Source organism: Nelumbo nucifera, chromosome 3, assembly GCF_055504915.1.
Source record: "Nelumbo nucifera cultivar China Antique chromosome 3, China Antique-T2T, whole genome shotgun sequence".
NCBI lineage: Eukaryota > Viridiplantae > Streptophyta > Magnoliopsida > Proteales > Nelumbonaceae > Nelumbo > Nelumbo nucifera.
In genome coordinates this window covers 65,236,760-65,261,742 of record NC_142651.1, presented here as the reverse complement: position 1 = coordinate 65,261,742, position 24,983 = coordinate 65,236,760, and the positions used below count along the sequence as shown (strand labels likewise).

Below are 24,983 nucleotides of genomic sequence, written 5' to 3'. Positions count from 1 at the left end.
AGAATAGATAATCCAGGTTAAACTGATCATATCCTATCTTATCTCTTATCTAATGATCCCAATCTTTAACTTTCTAGAATTACATCACAAATTTAAATCTGGTAGGATTCTTCTCAGTTTTTTGTTCTTGCATTCGTATTAGGCTTTCTCTGCGAATTAGGCTGCTGCAAGTCTTTTCTACCAGTTGAGCTTCAGCTACGAATTGGGCCTTCCTAGGAATTTGCCCCAACTTCGGGCCCAGATTTGACTTCGATGATGGCTGAATCTGCGAAAGCCCAAAACATTAAAGTTGTAGCTTTCTCTCTTATCTTTCTATTGAGTCTTGAATCAGCACAATCGGATATCGGATACGAGAGTTAGGCCCAGATTACTAAATGGTGCCGAAACTATGAAAAATCATCCGATTTGCCTTGTTTTTCTCCGGATGCCTTCTTTCATACCCTGAACTGAAATACAAGAATAACGAGTCCATTTAAATGTAATCTAAGTGTAAAAAGACTGACTATCCATAGATAAAAATATAATAAATTTTATTCGCATCACAAACAAGTTCTGTCGAAAATCCATTTTAGGCTGAATCAGAGATGAAACTATGAATTCACATTCAACTAATGGTTAATCGAATTAAAACTTGATTTTAGTATTGGGTAGGGGCCGCGCGAACGCGTTCCCCCACTACCACAAATTATGACGTACACTCTCCCACTCAGGGAGATGTTAGGCGGGCACCCCTCCTTTGTGCAATGGAGATCGCCAACCTAAGCCATGGGCCTTCTTGATCACCCATCGACCCCGTCCAGGTAAGTATGTTTCTCTTCTCTTCATTGTCTCTCCTTATACCTCCCTCTCTCACTTGCTTCTTTTCTCTCTTACCGATGTGGGACTAGAAGTACATGAAAACCTTAGGCCAACTGTTAGCATCCTACCTTGTGCTTTCCACATGAGAGTATTGATTGGTTGTCACCTGGGGCATAGAACCAGTACTGTTAGCATCCTCTTTTTTAGTGCTTTTATGTAAAAGAATCAACATCCATACAAAACTACGAGGAGACTCCTGAGTCACTCCTAATATGGGACTTTACCATCACCATGCATCAGCATCCTATGTTTATAAAGCAAGGTGTATAGAAAATACTGCCTGAAATAAGCTTCAAAACTAAGCTTCCTTTGGTGAACATCTTCACCATGAACGTTGATCAGTACCCACCAGTAAATTAAAGAGGAGGGGATGAGCTTTCTCCATAGTAATGGGCAGATAATTTCAGCATCACTCCACTGTCCACTCATGAAATAATTTCAACATTAACAAAAAGAGAAAAATCCCCAAGTCACCCAGATATCATACGAGAGTGCAAAAGGAAACATCTTTTAGTAAATTAGCAAGAGGAAAGACCTTCACTCCTCAAAGCCTGTTCAAGCTTTGCAACTTCTTCAAGAGTGTGAGGATCTACAATTGCTGCTTTAATAGCTATAATCCTGCTCTATTGTGGGAGCAACTGCTTCTTCCTTCAGAATGTCTTGAACATCTGGCAGCTCACATGGAGTGAATGTCTTTGCAAATACACTTCTATCCTCCTGTGTAGCTTCTTTTGATGCAAACAGATTTCAGCTTCAAATTCTCTCTTTATGTTTCACTCTCTTGAAATCTAGCAACTGCTACTGTTTTTAAGCCATATTCAGAGGTTCCAAAAGGAGAATGAGAATTTGTAGGAAAAATGCTTTCCCATTGGTTTCCCACTCTCTAACCAATCTTTAAAAGCTGAGATCAAATGAACTGGGAGCAAGGTTCTATGCAGAGATGCAAGTTCTGGTTCCATTACATTTCTTGCCGAAGGAATTGAACAGAGACATTCTGTTTTTCTACGATCAAATGGCAACCCAAAAAGATTAAAAAAAAAAACAATAATCATGAAATAATTCCTTTATCTCCATCATTATTCAGCCTGCAATAACATTTTCAAGAGTAAATTGGAAAATTTACATTTGAAAATTAATGTTCTTCAAGGGACTGCGCGATTCAGTAAAGCTCCGTAATAAATTTGGTTTATACCACTTTGAGTAGTGGAGATCACACAGTTTTCTTCAGTAAAAAAAATCAGAAAGAGTAGTTCGCTTTGTTCTCACTGTACAGATGTTTGAAGCCAAATAGAAGCTAATAACATCTCAATAAAGAGTCAGTTGTGAGTAGCGCTCTCCTGCATGCAAATATGCGATTGTTTAGTGTATAATGCAAATATATAGTCAAGAATGCAATTTATGATTGGTAGTTTAGAAGAAGAAACCCACCTAGACAACTATTAAGATAGAATTGTCTGTGTTGGATTTTATTTGGGTTTATGCAAAAATGTTAACCCAAATAACTCTATAACCAAAGCAATCTGTATGTAAAAATGTCCAACCCAGATAACTCTATAACCAAGGCAGTCTGAATTAGATGGTGTTTGCCCATCCAAAATACAGAAATAGAGTGTTTCGATGTGTTCATAGCTTCATAATTCATATGTTGCAGCTTCAATCGTTTCAGATTCACAGAAGTAGAAACTTGTGTCCTCATACCATTTATAAACAATTTGTAGGGTGGCCAATCCAAGATGTAGAGCTAACAAGTAACAAGTCAGGCACTTAGATGTGAAATTGATGAAATGTACGTATTTAATTTTTTCCTTCAATTCTAGTAAAAACCAGGAACTTACTGCCACTACAACATCGAACTCTACTTTCACCTGTCTCCTATTATACTTTGAAAGCAGGGAAAGAAACAAAACTCTCAACTACGAATATTGTTTAGTGTAAACGATTTGAAGAAGTTCATCTTTTCTCCTCATTTCCATGGTCCAGGTTCTACAAGACTGTCAATAAGACCACTTGTGGAGAGGATATATGTATAAACTGTGTTACTCTGTTGAGGGATATTCCCTCATCTCTCTGTTCCAGCTGAGAACTAATAGCCTTATATTTTTGCTCTTTGCTTCCTTGAGAGTTTCAATATGAGAGCTTGCCATTCTGCTTGAGTTGATTGCTAGGCTGTAGACTTGTACCCTTTTGCTGCAATCACCTTACAATGATCTCTCATCTCATTAGAACAAAAGCAATAGAGGCTTTATTCAATGTTTCCGATAGGAGCCATCAGCATATGAGCAATGTTTGAATGTCTTAATAATTAATAGCCTGATGCAAGCCAGAAAGAGGAGTTGGAAGGACATAGTTGTCTGTTGACTGCTTTAGTCACCCATATGGGATCTGGTGTTATACAATTCTCTGCTTCTGACTAGGGGTGTCAATGGACCGGTTTTGGATTGGACCCTATCCAAATGAAAATCAATTTGAAAGGACTGAACGGAAACAAGACATTGAATTGGACAAGTCTAGACTTAATGGTCCAAAGTATTTATTGGATTGGATTGGACATGTCCATCCATAATGAATTTATATTGAATTGGCTTGGATTGAGCCAATATCTGGTCCATTGATAAAGATAGGAATATAAGTGTCAATGGACCAGGTTTGGATTAAAATTAATCTAAGTTAAAACAAAATTGAACAAATTAGATGATCCAGACATTGAATTGGACCGGTCCAAAATTAACCAAAATATTCATTGGATTGGATTGGACCTGGTCCATTTGTAATGGACTCTCATTGGACTGGATCGGATTGGACCAAATCCAGTCCAATTGACACCCCTACTCCTGAAATCCAATATAAGTTGAAGAGCAATAACAACTCCCTACTGAAACTCATTCTGTTCCTTCTTTGTCATGTCCTGAGGCAGAGCATTTTACCAATCTTGAATCGATGAACGAAACATTAAAACTTGTGTATATCAATCCAAGCAGCTATTGCAAAAGAACTAAAGAAAAAGGGGTGTGTTGTTTCAACTTCTTGTTGATAGAGAACACTGAAATTGTCCTCTTCTTGAAGGAAAATTTAACTTTTCCTTCGAGAGAATACCACTCCTATCCCATTGTAGCTTCCATAAAAAGTGTTGGAACCTGAAAGGTACCTTCACCTTTCAAATGCTCTTCCATGGCACTATTTGAGTTGGATGAAGGGGGTAAACAGATTTTACAGTATAACAAATCCAGTCCAATTTGAATGCCTCTGAACTCCCTTTATGTGCAGGGTAAGGCTGTGTACATCTGGAAATCAGATTTGATACTCGCAAGACTGGTACGCACACCGTCCTCACAGTCTCTTGCAACCATGCATTGTGAATATCTCCCTATGAAGGGTTAATTCAATTTGACTCTTAGGCTCAGCTTGGAAGGAGAATAAATACAAATATGTACAGTACAAATCCAATTTGTATTTGTACTCCTTCCAAACGGAACCTTGCATCCAGCGTTTTGTTTAGAATTACAAAACCGGATTCAAATTTTGCACCCACTAAAATCTATATACATTTGCTCTCACTTGATGCACAGTTTGTAATAGATTTAGTAGGGGTGCGCCAGGCCCGTGCAGTAGTGCAGTGCATGGGCAACGCATGAAAGCCCCAGTAATTACTCGTGTGAGTAGATTCTCACATGAGAGCAACCTAGTTACTGCCATATAAATAACAGTAATTACTGATTATTATAGTAATTAATTATTATAATTTAATAATTACTAATTATTATAATAATTTAAAAAATATATAATTAGTGATTATAATTAATAATTACTGTTATTATAAATATTGTTAATAAATAGATATTTACTTTAATTCTACTTTAAATTAAAATTGTAAATATTGTTATTAATAAATACTATTAATAAATTTAGTAATTATTGTTATATTAAAAATGTTATTAAAAGCATTGTTATTGATTATTTAATAAAATATTATAATCACTGACCATTACTGATAAATACTATTAATTTAATTTAATTTTGATAATTATTAATTTAATGAATATTATTAATAAATCCTATTCATAAATTTAACATTTACTGTTATATTAAAAATAACTAAATAATATTATTAAGACTATCATTAATGATTATTTAATAAAATAGTATAATTACTTACTATTATTAATAAATGTTGTTAATAATGTTCTGACAATCGATGGTTCAACAGTCCAGTTCGAATGGATGGCCTGTTCTGACAATAAAAATTACAAGCAAAAAATTATAGAACCGTTCTGGCCACCAGTTTTCGGGTCAATGGTTCAACCATTCGGTTCGAACGGATGGTCCATTTTGACAACAAAAATTATAGGCAAAAAATTGAGTTTGTAAGGTCCATTAAGTAATATCATATGTGCTATGTCATTTGAGCATGTGACTCATGCGACCCAAAAATAGAACTATTCTGACCACTGGTTTTTTGGTCGACGGTTCGACCGTTCGGATCGAACGAACAACCTGTTCTAACAACAAAAATTACAAAACTGTTCTGGCCACCGATTTTCGGGTTGACGGTTCGACCATCCAATTTGAACGAGTGACTCATTCTGACAACAAAAATTATAGGCAAAAAATTGAGTGTGTGAGGTCCATAAGCAATATCATATATGTTATGTCATTCAAGTGTGTAACTCATACGACCCAAAAATGGAACCTTTTGGCCACCGGTTTTCGGGTTGACGGTTCGACCGTCCGGTTTGAACGGATGGCCCGTTTTGACAACAAAAATAAAAAATAAAAAAATGGCCAAAAACCATTAAATGGGTCAGTGGGTTAATGGTTTGACTACTCGGGTCAATGGGTCGTTGACCGATTCAACGGTTTTTGGATCGGGACTGAGATTGAGGTAAAACGGAACTGGTTGCCTAGACAGTTCCTAATTAAAAAAAATAAAAAAAAAATAGACAAACCATTCTGACAAAAAACATTATAGGCAAAAAATTAAGTGTGTGAGGTCCATTAAGCAGTACGATACGTGTTATGTCATTCAAGCGTGTGACTCATACGACTTGAAGACGGAACCATTCTAGCCACTAGTTTTTGGGTCGACGATTTGAATGTTTGGTTCAAACCGATGGCCCATTCTAACAACAAAAATTAAAAAAATAAATAAAAAAGAACGACCAAAAACCATTGAATGAGTTAACGGTTCGACTGCTTGGGTCAATGGGTCATTTACCGATTCAACAATTTTTTGCCAGGGACCGAGATTAGGATAAAATGGAAACGGTTGCCTGGATGGTTCCTTATTAAAAAATAAATAAATAAACGGCCAAAAACCATTGAACGGGTCAACAGGTCGATGGTTTAACCACTTGGGTCAATGGGTCATTAACCGATTCAACGATTTTTTGCCAAGGACCAGATCAACGGGTCAATGGGTCGACGGTTCCATTCCAACCCTTGCGAAGCTTGGCCCCTCTGCTACTGATTATTTATTCCAAAAGTAATTTTAATAGTTCATAAAAGAAAGTAAAATTGAGCCAAAGAGTGATTACTTGTATCTTATTAGGGGAAGTTGGTATTTTCATTTCTATTTTTTTATTAAATTTATTCAAAATGACATTAGAGTCATTTTCCACCATCATCTAATAAAAGGTCAATTAAATAAATCGATTACAAACCATAGGGGATGTTTTAATAAAATGCAAACTAGGATAGGTTTTAATAAATCGAAAAACTGGAGGAGGTGTTTTCGTAAATGACCCTGTAATATTTATAATTTATTTCACAAATATGATATCATGGGTCACTGAATTGACCAGATGGTCGGACCATCTAACTTGTGGGTGGTCTCCCCTTTCGCCAAATGGTAATAGATTTCCCTTTAATATATATAAAAATTCTCAAATTACAAGAAGCAAACATAAGGAATCTTATATATCTTATTTTCCACTTGTTTTTGGGTCGATGGTTTGATTGTTCGATTCAAGCGAATGGCCCATTCTAACAACATAAATTACAAGCAAAAAATTACGAAACTTTTCTGGCCACTGGTTTTTAGGTCGACGGTTCAACCGTTTGGTTCGAATGAATGACATGTTCTGACAACAAAAATTACAAACAAAAAATTGAGTGTGTGAGGTCCATTAAGCAGTATCATACGTGTTATGTCATTCGAGTGTGTGACTTATACGACCCGAAAACATAACCGTTTTGGCCACCAATTTTCGAGTTGAAGGTTCAACTGTTCGGTCGGAACAGACACCCCATTCTGACAACAAAAATTAAAAAAAAATAAAAAATGGCCAAAACCATTAAATGGGTCAATTGTTCAACTGTTTGGGTCAATGGGTCATTGATCGATTCAACAATTTTTGTCTAGGAACCGAGATTGGGGTAAAACGGAACCAGTTGCCTGGATGGTTCCCAATTAAAAAATAAAATAATGGTAGTTCGACCGTCCGGTTCAAATGGATGGCTCATTCTAACAACAAAAATTACAAGCAAAAAATTGAGTGTGTGAGCTCCATTAAGCAATATTATACATGTTATGTCATTCGAGCATGTAACTCATACGACCCGAAAATGAAACCGTTCTAGCCACCAGTTTTCGGGTCAACAGTTCGACCATTCAGTTTGAACGGACGGCCTGTTCTGACAACAAAAATTAAAAAAAAAAGTAAAAATGATCAAATACCATTGAACGGGTCAATGGGTCAACGGTTTGACCGCCTAGGTCAATGGGTCGTTGATCGGACGGTTCCCAATTAAAAAACATAAAAAAAACAGCCAAAAACCATTGAATGAATCAATGGGTCGACGGTTTGATCACTCGGGTCAATGGGTCATTGACCGATTTAACTGTTTTTGGCCAGGGAACGGGATTGGGGTAAAATGGAATCGGTTTCCTGATGACTCCCAGGCCAAAATGTCCGTCCGTCCAAGTCATCGACAGTTCAAAAACCATGGTTTTTTATGCTTTTGGATTTTCACTATTCAAAGGTTTCTTCTACTGTGGGTTTTATTCGAGCGTGTGCAGTATGTTCCTTTTTTTCATTTTCTACTTTTTTTTGTGTTTGATATTCTTCTTCAAGATCCTCCAAAACGGTCTAGGGTTTACCACCATTTTTTTTCTTCCCTTTCATTTTCTCTTTGGGTTTTCTTATGCACTATTTTTTTTCTTACAAGATAATCTGCTTTGTCTCTTTCTTGATTGCATATATGTTTTGCTCCGTGTCAAAGCGGAACTTTGGACTCGATTTTCTGATTTTTTTCTTTGGTTTTTCCAGTTTGGTGGATTTATCGCCAATTTTTTTCTGTGTTTAAGGTCACTTTGGATTTATTTTTCAAGGTATTGGAATCCCTTGTAATCCACCCTTCCCATGACTATGACTACAAAGTTATTTCATCTAATTATTGACATCTAGAAAAAATGAATTGGAAACTGAACCGTTCTGGCCACCGATTTCCAAGTCGATAGTTCGATCATCCGGTTCGAACAGATGGCCTGTTTTGACAACAAAAATTAAAAAAGAAAAAATAATAATTAAAAATAAAAATGGCCAAAAACATTTGAATGGGTCGATGGGTTGACGGTTCGACTGCCCGGGTCAATGGGTCATTGACTAATTCAACGATTTTTGGCTAGGGACTGGGTTTGGAGTAAAACGAAATCGGTTGCCTAGACGGTTCCCGTTTGAACAGTCCTATTGGGTCAATTGAGAGTTCTTGATGTGAAACAAAGAACATCTTTGAAGTAGAACTCAGAACTATCACTATATGATCGTGTTCTTTTATATGAGATCCTTTGTTGAAATAATATTTAGAAAACGAGCGCATAATGATCTCTTTTAAGTCTTTATATGAGTTTCAAGACTTGATTACTTATAATTGCAAGTTTGTTATTAAGAAACCATTATCTTTTTTAATGTAACAGTTAGCAATGTTACAATTCAAGGTTTTTAATACCGATCCAGGGAATGAATCGATTAAGGGTCCAGTTCCCGGATCAAATGATCTGACCATTTGAACCAAACGGTGGGCCCATTCTAAGAAAAAAAAAATTAAAAAAACAGTCAAAACTGTTGAACAATTTGACCACCCAAATCAACAGTTTGCTAACTAATGAGGGCGGATTTGGCCCTCCAATGACATTATGACACCTAGCACCTCATGACAACTAGGCAACTCGCCACTTACAGGCAGCTCGCTACAGGTAGCTCGCCACAGGCAACTCGCCACAAGCAGCTTGCCACTTACAGGCAGCTCGCCACAGGCATCTCACCATCATGTAGCCTGGCAACTTAGACAACTCGGCACTGCATAGGCAGCTCGCCACTTATGAGCAGCTCGCCTCGTAGTCAAACCGACCACCGCATGACAACCCCAAGGAGCTCACCACCGTATCCCGCGTTTTATGGGATTGTGACTTGTAACGGCTATATTAACTCACCCACTCCCCGATTTAGGCAGAAATGGGCAACCTTACCGATTGGTGGCTTTATCCCTACCTAACACGAAAGCAGGTTCCATCACAGCAGGAATCCAAGAACTGCTCCACCAAACCCACGAGGACTCCAGTATATAAAGGCCTCACCCCCCAGGGACAAAGGAGATGAGATGGCAACCCCTGCTCTCTAGTTCTCTCATTCTCTAATATCATTCTCAGCTCACTACAAAGTGTTGACTTAACCATCGGAGTGACCTCGCCAGGTAAACACCCCGGGTTCTCTGATTCAGTTCTTGTAGGAACCTTAGTTCCCGCCATCTACAAAGATGAGCAAATCATCTCTTGTAGGGAGGATGGGTTCCTCAGTTCCCACCGCCTACAAAGATGAGCAGATCATCTCCAGCAGGGCTAGCCGGTTCAGTTCTCGTCGTTGATGGTAGTCAAATCATCTCTTGTAGAGAGCAGCTGGGCCACGCTACACTAGGGACCTCCACTTCAGCCTCTGAGTCATCGGCCACTTGGGAGCAGTCCAAATGACAAGGTACTTAGCCAAAAAAAAGATGATACTTGACCAGAAATCATTACATCAATTGGCGTCGTCTGTGGAAACTGCCACAAAAAGCTAAGTTCTCATCCTACAAAAAGCTAATTCCTCCTCCCAGAAAGCTAAGTCCTCACTTTTTAGAAACTGAAGCTCTCGCTTTATAGTTTCCTTTTTTTTATGAACTCAAAGACTGTGCAGGGAGCTAACAGACTAAGCAGCTCTACCAACTTTGCTTTCAATTCAGATACCTCATTAGTCCTCTTCGTTAGGTCCCCTCTACAAAGATGAGCTCTTCATGGCTCCCACGGGAGTTGGCGGCCAACAGACTACATGGGCGCCCTTGCTGGTTGAGCATTCCAAGGCTCCCGTGTGAGTTGGCAACCTAAAGTTAGTAGTGTTGCCCCCGAAGGTCGAGCTCCTAGTAGCTTCTTGTAGGAGTGGGTGACCAGCATTATGAGGCTGATGCAGCGCAATCATAGCTCTAAGGCTCCCACCCGGCGACCTGCACGCGGCCTGGCGGCCTGGCGACCTGGCGGCTTGGCAGCGTGGCACATGCACCGACCTGGCGCGACTTGGCACGGGCACCGAGCTGGCGGCTTGGCCCAGGCGCGAACTGATGAACTGATAAAAGACTTCCTCATTACTTAAGACCCAGTCGCCTCTTCGGCATGGGTGAGCTAGTCCTAGTCGCCTCCTCAGCATGGGCACTTAAGATCCAGTCGCCTCTTCGGCATGGGTGAGCTAGTCCCAGTCGCTTCCTCGGCATGGGCACTTAAGACCCAGTCACCTCTTTGGCATGGGCGAGCTAGTCCCAGTCGCCTCCTTGGCATGGGCACTTAAGACCCAGTCGCCTCTTCGGCATGGGCGAGCAAGTCCCAGTCACCTCCTTGGCATGGACACTTAAGACTCAGTTGCCTCTTCGGCCTGGGCAAGCAAGTCCCAGTCGCCTCCTTGGCATGGACACTTAAGACCCAGTCGCCTCTTCGGCATGGGCGAGCTAGTCCCAATCGCCTCCTTGGCATGGGCACTTAAAACACAATCGCCTCTTCGGCATGGACAAAATAAAAAAAAAGTGGACTATAAGTTGCCCCCAGAGCCTAAGGGCTACAATACCAAACTGGTAGAGACCTCGGCACCTTACGGGCAGCTTGCTTCCAAGCAGCTCCCAGAGCCTAAGAAGCTGAATAAGCGCTTACGAGCTCGTCGAATTACGGGCCAAAAGGAGAAATCTACTCCCTTCGCCGAGTTACTTTCAACTTGGGAGTGGGGAGCAAATGATTAGGGCAGATTTGGCCCTCCAATGACATTATGACACCTTGTCACAGGTGACACCTTCGTCGCGCCATCAAGCACCTACAATGAGCCATCCGAGTGCCAACCGCGTGCCTTCATGGTGTCAACATGTGTGTCATGGGTGGGCTTTGCTTGTATTTTGTAAGGGGGACCGCCAATGGTGTTATTGTAATTACTTAGTATGCTTTTCCATCATTTTGATGTTTTCTATTATCACTCCCTCAAAAGCTTAACGTACTCTTTGAGGGGAGGTAGGTAGTCGAGTGAGCTCATAAGCGTGTAAAGGTTAAGCACGAGATCCCCTCGACACTATACTGTGCGCTTGTTCTTACCACTGATTAATGCAATACAAATAGCCTTTTGCTAATTCGTGTGCCATCTTGTTGCCTTTGTGTGTGTGTTTTCTTTGTTTCGTAGGCTTACTCGCCCATTTCGAGTGCCGCATGGGGCCCCAACGATTATCCCCGTGACAGTTGGTATCAGAGCAGGAGCTCCTACAAACACTCTGGACCTTATCTTCATCCCTACATCAACCCAATGAAGAGCAATCGGGGCATTTCCGATGACACACCACATGGGCGGATTCAAGCCCACGACACTGATGAAGCTCCACTTGACGAACCTACCAAGACACAAGCCCTAAAGGGGCGTACAACTAAAGCTAGCAAGCACGACAAATCAGTCGACGAACTAGCTACCGTGGACATGCGCCTCCTATGTTGCGAGGTGACAGTGGGAGAAACCCGAGATCGGGTTGATGAACTCCACCTCAACCTAGAGATAGTTGAGAATGCAGTGGTGGAACTAGAAGGACGTTTCAATGGCGCCTTTAGAGACATGCACACCACCATACAGAATTCGGGAGCTGGGCCTTCCCAAAGCAGCCTACAGGGTTTGCTAGACAGATTCCAAGCGCAATTGGATGAGATGAGAGATGAGATGACTCTCCTAAAGAGGGTAGTGGCCAACACACCAAGCACTCCCTCCACCCTAGCTTCCATGAACATCAAGATCCGAGAGCCAACACCTTACTCGGGTGCTCGGGATGCTAGGGAGCTTGACAACTTCTTGTGGCAATTGGAGCAATATTTCTCTGCCACTGGCATCATTGACAACCAAACTTAGGTACATACAACTGCTATGTATTTGACTGATATCGCAATGTTATGGTGGCGTAGGTGTTGCCAAGACATTGAACGTGGAACCCGTACCATCGACACTTGGGTTGGATTCAAGTGTGAGATCAAGCGGCAGTTCTACCCAGAAAATGTGGAGTACTTGGCGCGCCGAAGAATGAAGAATCTCAGACATCAAGAATCACTACATGACTATGTCAAGGAGTTTTCAGCCTTGATGTTGGAGATCACTGACATGTCAGACAAGGATCTTCTGTTCAATTTTATGGACGGTCTTAGGCCATGGGCTGAGCTCGAACTCCAGCAACGTGGGGTTGAGGACCTCGCCACCGCCATGGCCATAGCTGAACAGCTTGTTGATCTGAGAACACCTAAGGAAGATGTGCAAAGACCATCCAGCCCAGGTACCATGAGTCTGAGTGGGGGAGATCCACAATCAACCCCTACAAAGGAGAAGCCAGTGCCCGCGAACAAGCCCTACAATTACCAACAAGGGAAGAAGCCACAAGGAGGCCCAAGCTACCAGGGCCACCAATCCACTAGGAGACCTCCTCCTACGCCTTGTTACCTTTGCAATGGGAAGCATTGGACGAGTGACTGTCCAACCCAAAAGAAAATAACTGCCCTCATCGCCAAACTCAGCAATAGTGAAGAGAGCGATGAGGAGAAACCCACAACGGCGCCAAGAGTAGGCGCCCTCCAATTCATCAATGCCATTGTCAAGAAAGAGGCCACATCAAAGCGGCCCACCAAAGCCCACAAGGGGCTGAGTTCTGTAGACATCACCCTCGGCGGGAGGCCGACCCAAGCCTTGGTGGACACTGGGGCCACCCACAACTTCATTTCGCTTGCGGAGGCAAAGCGACTCGGCTTGACCACCACCAAACAAACTAGGTGGGTCAAGGCTGTCAACTCCGGGGCCAAAGCAGTAGAGGACACGGCCCGTGGAGTAGAACTCCGAGTTGGACCATGGAAAGGACCCATCAATCTATCTGTGGTTCCCTTGGATGATTTTCAGGTGGTTCTTGGAGTGGAGTTCCTCAAGCAAGCGGAAGCAGCACTTATGCCACACATCAACAGTTTGCTTATTCTGGACGAACACTCCCCTTGCATGGTTCCTGTCTCATCAGCCTTGCAGATATTTGGGAAGCTGCTTTTAGCCTTGTAGTTGTACTGAGAAACTATCAACCATGAAGATAGCTCTGCATCAACAAGGAAGAACCCCTGTTAAGTACCTCACATCGACACTGGAACTGGTTGGGAAGTCGTCACCAGGAAGAAGTCACCCCCAAGACAGTTCCATTTCCAGCGCCAACACCAATGCCAGTGCCCAAGTCAACACCAGCAACAGCATCAGCAGAAGTCGACTTTGTAGCAGAAGCCGCAAGTACCCGCAATTGGTGGGCCCAGCAGAAGAAGACCCAAGGCCATGTCAAACCTTGCCCACATCTACTACCACAACCACCGAGGAGAGCGAGTGCCACCCAAGCCATCTAGGGACCACATTCACATCATCCCTAAGGCTAGTTCCCGTAGTAGCCCTGTGAGTTACCCTTGGGGAAAAATGCATGGGAATCCACACCTTAATAATCCAAAACACCATTTTGATCCTAACCTGGCCCAAACCTACCCCTTAGCCAAACAGAACCAACCACTAACATACCTTGAGGCTGCCAGGAAATGACTTAGCCATAGGAAACCCCAACCCAACCATGCCACCAAAATATACACCTCGGCCTTGGACGACAGCTGGTTCGGGGAGTAGCAGAAGAACCCTCCTTCCGCAACAGTGACTCTAAGGGACCAGCCGAAGCCGATCTCCGAGGACGTAGATCGAATTGAGTGGGGGAGAATGTCACAGGTGACTCCTTCGTCGCGCCATCAAGCACCTACAATGAGCCATCCGAGTGCCAACCGCGTGCCTTCATGGTGTCAACATGTGTGTCATGGGTGGGCTTTGCTTGTATTTTGTAAGGGGGACTGCCAATGGTGTTATTGTAATTACTTAGTATGCTTTTCCATCATTTTGATGTTTTCTATTGTCACTCCCCCAAAAGCTTAACGTACTCTTTGAGGGGAGGTAGGTAGTCGAGTGAGCTCATAAGCGTGTAAAGGTTAAGCACGAGATCCCCTCGACACTGTACTATGTGCTTGTGCTTACCACTGATTAATGCAATACAAATAGCCTTTTGCTAATTCGTGTGCCATCTTGTTGCCTTTGTGTGTGTTTACTTTGTTTCGTTGGCTTACTCACCCATTTCGAGTGCCGCACGGGGCCCCAACGATTATCCCCGTGACAACCTGGCACCTCATGACAACTAGGCAGCTCGCCATAGGCAACTCGCTACAGGCAGCTCGCCACAGGCAGCTCGCCACAAGTAGCTCGCCATAGGCAGCTCACCATCATGTAGCCTAGCAACTTAGACAACTCGGCACTACACAGGCAGCTCGCCACCAAGCGGCTCGCCACCAAGCAGCTCGCCTCCTAGTCAGACTGACCACCGCATGACAACCCCAAGGCACTGTTAGACAGTTTATGTATGCCCTTAGCTTCAATCTAATTTGATGTACTTTTGTTATTTAGTGGAAATAAATAAAGTGCATGTTTGATTCATGTTGTTTGGTTTAATTCTGTGTAAAACCCTAAAACTGGACATTTGTAGAGACTCATGTTAGTTTTAAATGTTCACAGCCGTTGGATAAGTCTGGGGAGATTTATCCTGCCAAGGCTGATGCTGGTGTGCCACCAAGTGTTGGGATGGCCTGTCTCAGCCATCAGGGTAAGACCCGAGGCACATGCAGTATGGGATTACTTGAATCCTTGAACCGGACCAGATTTCCAGTCTTGCCCTGGACCTTGGAGATAGATGGGCAAAACTAGAAAGTTACACCTGACCCCTAGACTCGATTATGACACTTCACTAGGTGCTGGATCAGGCTGCCTTTGATATGCCAATCAGTGAGATCCTTAGTGGGGATCAAAACCTGGGTATGTTGGAGCAGTTTGAGAATTCATCTGAGTGGGTGGTCATAGTGACAGAATCAGCCACTTTGTCGGACAAAGGGTAATGATCGGGAATGCACTCTCTCTGATGGAAACCAAACTGCCGGCAGTTGATTTCAATCGTTGGAATTTTGTTTTGCAAAATTAATATATTTACATATATATGTACGGTTTCAAAATGTTTGCAAATGGTTTTAATTCCCGGGATCCATGTGAGAGGAGAGTGCGGCACTGTTCCTTGCAGCCGAGGGAGAGGTCCTCTCTTGTCGGGCAGTGCTTGATCATTAAGGGCTGAGAGGTTAAGTGTAAGACCATTTAGGATAATACCTGATGGGCTAATCTTGCACCTGCCCACAGTCCCTGGGTTTTTATAAGATGGCTTGGCCCAGGGACTACTTAATGTAAGTGTTGGGCCCATAGGGTCCATACGATGGACTCAAGGGGTTCATTGAGTTTTTCAGTGAATTCGGCTGGGCCTTGTATTAAAGGCTAGGCCGAACCCATGTGGCTGGTGTGTAGATCAATGCTTGGGTCCCACGCCATACAAAGAAGCCCAACTGGGCAGCAGATTGGAAGCTAATTAAACACTGAACACTTAATGGGCCAAAAGCCCATTTCGAGGTGGGCTGATATGATCACCCATCCAGGGGGCGAATTTTAGATTGAAGTTAGTAAAAGGATTGGGCTCTTAGCTCTATCCACTCTTAGAGACCAAATTCAAATCAGATTTGAATCTGGTAACCTCCTGATAAGATCAGGAGTAAGCTAACTCTATCTGGGAAAGGGATTAAGATCATCCCCTATCCAAATACTGATTTGGATTGGGATAACTCCTAAGGAGGAGATTTCTTAATCAAGAAGAAAGGAGGAGATTTCGAACCAACTAAGAGGAAGAAATATCAGATTTCGAACCAAGCAAGATCGCAAGAAGGGTTCCTGCGATTTGAGATTAGATCTCATACTCTCCAGAAAAGAAAAACAGTTCAGCCTTTTTCGTTTTCTGGAGATCTCCTCCTGCCGCCGCCATCTACAATATTGCAAGATTCGATCTTTGCAGAAAAGAAAGTCAAGAAACCAGTTCTTGACATCAGTCTTGCAAGAAAGACTGAAAGAATTCAGTGTTTAGTACATCCAGGGGATTCTTGTGAAGGATCCAGTGTGTAGGACGCACCCTGCTGGTTCTGTTCCATCCACAGCTGTGTCATCTTCAGCAGGGACAGATCTTGGAGCATTCTTTGGGCGTGAACACCAACTTTGGGAGATACTGCTTCTCCGGATCAGGTATAATCCTCCCATTCATCTTTTGGTACAGATCTGGTTTGATTAGGGTTCAAGTAGATCCTTGAATATTGTATTCCAAATTTAGGGAATATGATTCCCAGTTGGGAGAAGGTAGGAAATTTTTGAAATTCGCCCACCCATTCCGCAACCTTTATGGCGTCCATTAGATGGATCCTACCATTCTTTCAGTGGTATCAGAGCCACAGGTTCGAATCTTGAACCAAAAGAAAATCAGATCTGACCCTGCGCAGATGGATAGAAGGTGTTCTTTCAAGATTTGCGCAGATTGTTTTCTTTTTCAAGAAACTGTTTCTTGTTTAGGGCGATTGATCTGAAATTAATTTTTATTAAATCCAAAATTTATTTAGAATTGTTCTTTATATATTTTGATTTAATGGACTATTCGAACCTGGAGATCGCAGTGCAGATTTAGCGCAGATGGTCTACGCACCCTTTTTCTTTTCTTTTTATTTATTTCATTTAATTCGGTCTGTAAATAATTTTTTTTTATTTTAGACTGAATGTATAGGATTTGATCAAGGATGTAATTAATAGAAATAGGTTTTTTGTTTTATTTTTCTTGATTAAAGAAGAAGAAAGAAGAAGGCGGCGGCAGGAGATTTGCAGTTGGAGAAATTGCTTTCTGCGATTTGCAGTTTGTGAAACTGCAACCCTTGTGATTAACCTCTGTTTTGCAGGTGGTGCGAATAGTCCATAATTGTTTTGTGTTTGTTTGAAATCAAAACTATTAATTTCAGATCTTTCAATAATTAATTCTTGAATTGAAAATCAGTTTTGGACCATTTCGGACTAGATTGGACCAAAACTGTTTGGACCGAATCTGGGGTTCGAAGGGGGCTGTTTTCAGTCCAATTGTCTCACACCTTTTGTTCCAAATCTGATGTTCAATTACAGGGATTAATTCGGCCCACCTGTAAAGCCCAGTTTTAAAGGGTTAAAACTGCAAAAGCCCATTATTGTGAGATAAGCTGTATGGGCCGAACTGCTATCTGCGATTCAGCCCATACACCTAGTGGACATTAATCGTTAATGACTTGTTTTTTTAAATGGGCCGTTGAATGGGCTTTACAGCAATTAATTGATTGGATCAATTCCTCCTTTACATGTGATGTTTGGATGTTTGATGTGCTGCGACCATGGGCCATAAGTACTTGGCCCGTGATGACTCGTTAGTGGCTCTTGCACACACCATGGCTGAATGCGCATCATTGCCATGGTGTCCCTGAAGGTCATTGGATGACCCCCTCTTTGCCTGGTGGGCCCCACAACCCTGAAAAAGGGATGCGTACGGAACCCCTAGCCGATTAAGGCCCACCAGAAATCTGACTTTATGAAAGTCAGTGGGAGCCACTTTGGTTTGACCTAAATTAGAACTAGGGCGTAATTTTGTTCCCTCCAGCAAATATGAATGCAAGTGATAGGGAGATCCATATGATGGACTCTCTAAAGGCCTTCCGTCATTAGCACAATGATGGGTCCATCAGTAATGAGGAAACGCACCATAAAATTGGGCTATCCATTTGCTGTTGGATCTGTTAGAGTGTTTCATAAGATGATAGGGGCGTCATAGACCGATGTGGGAGGGGCTTCACCAGAAAATGGGAACTCTCTCACGGTACCTTGGCGTAACCTGAATATGATGGGTGTGCACTCACTGGACAGAAGGGTTTACCTGAAAACGGCTCTGAACCTTGTCTGACAGAGGCCAAAGGGAAACTCATTTGATGAGTGGATATGATCCGTCACAGAAAGGTGGTGGGGTTATGCAGCTGAAACAGTTGGCTTCACGCACCCCATGTGATTTCCCACATTTCCAGAGACATTTCGTCGTCTCCGTCACTGAGATAGGAGGGAAATCTCAGAGATGAACAAATGGGAATGGAACATAGATTAAAAGCCATATCTATGTAGGTAAACATGAATCAAACTAAGGTTGTGGACTAATGATTTTGCTGTTTTATCAGAAAATGGCAAATGGTCAATTTGCAAAGCTTCTAGACGATAACAAGCTTAAGGGCCCAAACTATGCCGACTGGTACAGAAATCTTATGCTGGTCCTAACTTCCGAAAAGTTAGACAAGGTAGTGAAAAATCCTGCCCCGGAACGTCCGGGTGATAGGGCTTCTGAGGCTCGTAAGAGGGACTACCAAGATTGGGAGGATAAGAACTCCCTAGCCCGCTGCTTTGTGATTGCCTCATTAGACAACTCAATACAGAGGCAGTTCGATCAGATCGAACTAGCCAGGGACATATTGGACAGTCTAAGGACAATGTATGAAGAGCAGAACCGTTCTACTCGACAGAAGGTCCTGAAATTGTTCATGACCGCGCAGATGACCAAAGGGCAGAAAGTTCATGACCATTGTCTACGGATGATGGGATACATTAATGAACTTGAAGCTCTTGGATCCGGGCTAGATCTTGGCACGCAAGTGGATGCCATCCTAAATTCTTTGCCCTCTTCCTTCAATGCGTTCACAATGAACTACAACATGAATAAGCTGAATGTCAGCGTCCAGGAACTCAGCAATATGTTGCAGAGAGCCGAGGATCTACTCAAGAAGGATGAGCCTGTGGTTATGCTTGCTGAAGCTAACAAGTCAGGCAAGAAAAAGAGAAAGGCAAAGAAGCCTCAGAAGAAAGCTACCAAACCTAAGAAGCAGAAGAAGAACAAGGCATCTGATGTCTGTCACTTCTGCAAGCAGACCGGCCACTGGAAGAGGAACTGTCCTGCCTACCTGGAATCTAAGAAAGGTAATATCGAAACTTGTGTCATAGAAACTAATATGTTAGTTACTTCTGTGTCCTGGTGTGTTGACTCCGGGGCTTCAACTCATGCGTGTAACTCACTGCAGGGGTTCAAAGTTAGCAGAAGATTGAGTGAAGGTGAAGTGACACTCTTCTTGGGAACGACTGCAAGTGTTGCAGCTGCGGCAATAGGAACTGTAGAATTAGTTTTTAAAGAAGGAGTCCTTGTACTTAAAGATTGTCTTTATGTACAGAACTTGAGAAGGAATTTAATTTCTGTTTCAAAATTGTGTGCTGATGGATATACTGTTTAATTTAGTAATATGATTACTATTAAACGGAATAATAAATTCATCGCATGAGGGGAACTAGAGAACGGTCTCTATGTTCTGCATCCTTCTTTGGAAACTAACTTAACCGAAACTACGTCGGTCGAAAATCCCAAGAAAAGGAATCGTAATACAGTAAGTCCCACGTGCCTCTGGCATTACCGACTTGGCCATATTGGTATTGACCGAATCACAAGGCTGGTAAAGGATGGTCCTTTGGATTTTCTAACCGTAGAATCTTCCCACTTGTGAACATTGCCTCCAAGGTAAGATGACTAAGCGGCCATTTGACGGTAAGCCTGAAAGATCTGCAGGCACACTTGACCTAATACATACTGATGTATGTGGTCCCCTGAGTGTTAGGACACGGAATCAACACGTGTACTTCATCACCTTTACAGATGATTTTTCACGATATGGTTACGTGTACCTAATGAGACATAAGTCTGAATCATTTGAAAAGTTCAAAGAATTCAGACAGGAAGTCGAGAAACTGTTAGGGAGAGAAATTAAGGCCCTTCGATCAGATCGAGGTGGCGAGTATCTCTCTGACGAATTCAGGGACTACTTAAAGGCCAATGGGATAGTGTCACAACTAGCTCCTCCTGCTACATCTCAACTCAACGGTGTTTCAGAGAGGAGGAATAGGACCTTGTTGGACATGGTCCGGTCACTTCTCGTACGCTCAGGACTACCCACATCCTTTTGGGGATACGCATTAGAGACTGCTATCTACGTGCTGAATCGGGTTCCAACCAAATCAGTTCTGAAAACTCCATATGAGCTTTGGACCGGAAGGAAGCCAAGTGTAAGACACTTGAAGATTTGGGGTTGTCCTGCACACGTTAAAAGAACAAGTGCGGACAAGTTGGAATCTAAAACCAGCCGTTGCCTGTTTATAGGCTACCCAAAGGATTCGGTGGGTTATCTATTCTATGACCCAAGTGAGCAGAAAGTGTTCTGCAGTCGAAACGCCCAATTCTTAGAAACTGATTACATCCTGGACACCCATCGTCAGGAAATAGTTCTTGATGAGGAGAGCTCAGGAGCAGTGGGAAATGTCCCACAAGTTCCAGATAATGACCAACCTAGAAGGTCCACCTGGGTATCCAGACCACCAGTCCGATATGGTTATGACCAGGATAGTTACTTGGTGGAAGCCTTGACTAGTGAAGAGGATCTCGTGACTTACGCGGAAGCTATGTTAGACATAGACTCCCAGAAGTGGGTGGAGGCCATGAGAGCTGAAATGGAATCAATGGAGACCAATGGAGTCTGGACTCTGGTGGATCCGCCCTCCGGGGTAAAAGCAATTGGTTGCAAATGGATCTACAAGAGGAAGAAGGGCCCCGATGGCAGGATTGAGACCTTTAAAGTTCGTTTGGTGGCGAAAGGGTATACTCAGAAAGAAGGCATCGACTATGAGGAAACCTTTTCGCCGGTGGCCATGCTTAAATCCATTAGGATCCTACTAGCTGTAGCAGCGTACCATGATTACGAGATTTGGCAAATGGCTGTCAAAACAGCGTTCCTGAATGGAGATCTTAGTGAAGATATCTACATGCAGCAGCCGCAAGGCTTCATTGCTGCTGCTGGGCTGCACTACACCAGGGAACTCTACTTCAACCTCTGAATCATCGGCCACTTGTGAACAGACCAAATGACGAGATACTTAGCCAAAAAAATGATAGATGACCAAAAATCATTACATCACTAATCAAATCAACGTTTTTTAGGCCAAAATCCATTTTTTACGAAAAATAGAACTGATCACCTGATCGATTCCCAGTTTTTCCGATTCAATTTTAAAAACCATATAATAATTCCAATCCCAACCCTACGAAGAAAGTGCCCCTCCATTAGTTGTAAGTTGTAAAGACAACATATGAAATGGTCAATCTTGTAAGTGGAATTACTTTTTGCTCTTTGGAAAAATTCCTACAGACATTTTTTCTGACACGATAATAAACTCGAAGATTTTGGTTTATCCATCCACCATTCAGAAAAAGAGATAATGTTTATCCACTGTAACAGTTGAAAAGTAGTAGCAAGTTGGATTCATGGACTTATAGACAAGACTGTACGGTTCTGTCTAACTCTGCAGGGATTGTTGCAGTGTTTTGGGACCATTATCTCACCATGTTTCACTGTCATTGGTGCTCCTTTCTCTATGTGCGCATGTACGCCTTCAAAAAGTACTCTTACCTGTTTTTTTTTTTTTACTCTCAACCTAACTTGTATGATCTTAAACCGCCATTTTGATTCAGTCCCATTTTGAAAATTACTTTCAACCTACTTGTATAATCTAAGCCATTCATAAATTTGGGACGGAACGACGGATGGAAGGGGCCATTCTAATCTAGCACCTCGTATCTCTAGATTGGACTCTCACCAAATTCCTAATAAGTGGGATCCACTGATGCGAGCCCACATTAAGTCATATTCTACTCTCAGTATTAATTGTATATAGATGATCGATAAAAAATATTTAAGGTATTAAATTTCATTTTTAATAATTAAATCAATATAAAATAATTTTAATAATATAAAAAATTATACTTTTAAAATTAACTTGGAATAAAATTGTATTTTTATTTAGGTCGTGGTAATAAGTTAAATCATTTTGGGCTAAATAGGCTAATCCATGATGTCATAATTAAACCATAAAAATTTAAAATAAATAAAATATAAAATATAGAAAAATAAAGAAAATTTTGGATACATCTATAATAAATAAGAAATATTTTTATTAATAATAGAAATGGAATATATAATGTATTAGCTCTAATTGTCTCATTAAATCCTATAAAAGGTATATTTGTTTCTCCCATTAAATCTACAACCTTAATTTTCATAGTATAAAAATTAGCATTTTGAAAAGTAACCTAAAAAAAAAACATTATATTCATTCCTATCAGTGTGTAAGCGATTAAATCATTTGGTATGTTAATAACATAATGGCAAAGTTAATGTTTTTTTTTAGACAAGTAGCTTGGTGGTAAATGGACCCAGAATTTTGCTCAACTAACAAATTAACCACTAACCAATTGATTTGAATATAAGATTAGAACCACTAATTAAAAACCATATTTTAATCTAACAAGTCAAATGTGAGATTCATAAAAATAAATAATAACAATCAAAATATAACATTTTTTATAAAAATCATAAAAGAATTAAACATGCTTTTAATATTATATATTCCTCATATTAAAAAAAATATATATGAAAAATGAGATATATTTTTATTAAAGATGAAAATGGCTAAAAATATAAAACAAATTAATGTCTTACCCATGTTCTATTGACTTGGTCAAACAGGTCAATAGGTTAACAAATAAAAGGAAATTGCTTTTTAAAAATGTTTGATTGAAACAGGCTTTTGATTAAATTTGTATTGATGTTAACTCATTCAATTCATTTATTTGTTTCAACTACAAGTTAGAAAACATTGACATAAAATACAAATGAGAAGATTTAAAGCTAAGTTTTTAAGTTGAAAGACAACAAAATGACTAGTACACCATGTTTTGATGACTGGTATTTGTTGCCATAAGATTACTATAAACACACATGTGCAAACTTGGCTATGTGTCAATTAAAAGTCAACATACCGGTATTTGATACACATGGGTCTTATACATAATACATAAAGTACCTTTAAATTTTAGGAAATTGATTAATTTTACTCCTATTGTTTATATATTATCTTAAAGTAATCCAAGATTATTACTCATTTTGTCAATATTTTCAATTGGTCTTAGTAGAAAGGCAAATGCCATTTCTCTTCTGAACAGAATTTCTCCTCTAGGACTCAGAATTCTAACAATGGACATGGAACTAATTATGGACAATACTTTAAATCATAGCAGTTCACTCCGGTCATTTATTAGTTGTGTAGCTATTGTGGCCATATTGTTCTTACATGTGGACACTGCTTCGACAAATCTTACTATGGAGCCATGCACATCCATTGGTCAATAGAAAGGTTGTTAGTCGTATGCCCTAAAACCAATTGTATGACACTATAGATGTGCAATTTTTGAACTATTCACATTATTAATAAAAGGGCATTTTCGTCATTTATATTTGCAAACTTTTACTTTCATATAAATAGCCCATTGTTTCTTTGTTAAATAAACATATTCTTAAGTATGTTTGAAATTTGAGATATGTTTCAATTGAAACAAAGATCTTAAAATGGTTCTTAGTCATAGGACTATCAAGAGGCCTTTGATAGTCCAAATAGACTAGCACACATTATGCTGGTCTCATGGTGTGATGAATCTCAAGTCACTTATGTAGGACACTAAAATAAATTTGTGGGTGCTTATTAGAGAGAAGGTTCATTGAACATGACCCATAATAGATACATATATGAAATCATTAGCCAATAAATGTTTCTAACATTCCAATTATGCAGATAATCCTTAGACCAGGGCATCATGGATATCTTGTGCACGGGGCATTATGGCTTCATGGTGCAAATACTTCTGCCCTAACCAATAGATTCAAGCATACACATATCAGCCATAGTGTCCTATACATAAATGTCCTTGGCCAAGGCAAAATAGTATATGGAAAGGGTTCCAAGTATCACCATATCAGTCATCATTAGTCTAATGAAACATGATTAATTATTAGATTTAAAAATTTAATAACTTCCATAATTAATTATTGTTAATTTACATTGGTTTTTGATAATAATTAAATTGGAAAAATATTAGGAAATTTTCATGCTAACAATTTACATTTGGTAATTATTAATAATTTCCATTGTTATTGGTAATTTACATTGGTTTTTGGTATTTATTAAAAAAATTTAATTTAATCATTTCTATAAACCAATTTCATGTTTTTGGTAATTTAATTTAGTGAAAGTTAATTTATAAAATTCTAATTTCTCAAAAATTTTGACATTTTTAGTAGTTAATTGTTCATAATTTTAGAATTTTTTGAAAAGTAATTTATTCATATAATTATTTCTACCGAGGATTTTTAAGATATTCAAGTTTTTCTTTCTATTTTTGTATTTTTTGTTATGAAGACAATGATAAATAGAGATTTTTTATTAATTTTGTTTTAAATATCCTTGCTAAAGTGTTAGCTAGTTGGTTGTTAGGGTCTCCTACTGGTTGTAGTGGAGACATAGGATTGAATCCCACTTGCACTAGGGTTGGAGGCTTTATAGGTTTGGGGATGATCCCTCTCCCTTGGTTGTATAGCCCCATGGAGTAACAATTTTTAAACCTTCCCTATACATTGATCTTTGAAAAAAAAAAAAAAACTGACATCATTTAATCAACTTTTTGACTTTGCCATGAATTGCAGAGGACCTTGCTAG

The 24,983-nt window shown here is 40.6% G+C and overlaps 1 non-coding gene across 1 annotated transcript; it reads right to left on the bottom strand.

Annotated features, from left to right (window-relative positions):
* Positions 1-648: 648 nt before the first annotated feature.
* On the bottom strand, positions 649-808 carry LOC148801284 (U1 spliceosomal RNA). Its single transcript, XR_016084794.1, has one exon. It is a non-coding gene; the product is annotated as a U1 spliceosomal RNA (small nuclear RNA).
* Positions 809-24,983: the final 24,175 nt, after the last annotated feature.